Below are 890 nucleotides of genomic sequence, written 5' to 3'. Positions count from 1 at the left end.
CCCCACCCCCACCCACAGACGCATACGCCGCACCTGCCTGCACGCCTCAAAAATAATAAAGAAAAGAGAAGACGATGCAAAACCGCGCAATGCCATACTGTGTGCGCCATTGTCGGGCTCGCCGCAGATGAGCGGCTACGGCTGCATTTCCTGCCCAGTCCCTTTTCTTCGGCAATTTCTGCTCAGATTTTTCTCTTTCTTTTTTTTTTTTTGTTGTAAATAGCAGACGCGTCCTTCCCCGCTGGTGCGGTGCGGGTGAGGCCAGAGCGTATCGGCTGATCTGTGGGGCTGCCGGCCCTGCCAGGGGGGCCCAGCGCCCAGCCGCCCAGCCCGCCACCCTCGCACGCGCCCCACACTGCAAAGCAAGAGAACAGCCAACATTAGTTAAAGAAGCCACGTTGGAGAAATGGGAATAGAAGTCAACTGATTTTAGCGCTACAGACATTGCCATAATTTCACCATCGAATCACCGGAGAGAGAGAGAGGGGGGGGGGAGGGGGATATCCCATGGCAGTGATCGGCGCCGTGGCCCGGTTCACCAAGTGTTATGCATTTACAGGGCAGACCTCCGACAGTACTGTGCAGCATGCAGGCGTGTGGACACGTTGCCTACGCGCAAGGGGCCGTGGTGAGGGTGAGGCCCGCCGCGCGGCTGCATGCGGTACATACAGTGCATACACGGTAAAACAGCTCCTTGATATCATAGGACCAAGACACCCATTCGCAAGGACAGGGGGTAGGGAAAAACACATGGGGCGTCCTTGAATCGGTGTCTTGGTTCCTGCTTGAACATCAAGGAACTGTTTTTACCGTGTAACCCCACGGGTCGTGAAACTGCAAGCCCCCGGCGCTTGGGAGAACGAGGTAACAGCAATAACACGGCACTACGT

The sequence above is a fragment of the Frankliniella occidentalis genome, unplaced genomic scaffold (assembly GCF_000697945.3).
Source record: "Frankliniella occidentalis isolate FOCC.00 unplaced genomic scaffold, Focc_3.1 Scaffold50, whole genome shotgun sequence".
Classification (NCBI taxonomy): domain Eukaryota; kingdom Metazoa; phylum Arthropoda; class Insecta; order Thysanoptera; family Thripidae; genus Frankliniella; species Frankliniella occidentalis.
This window is presented reverse-complemented; position numbering follows the sequence as displayed.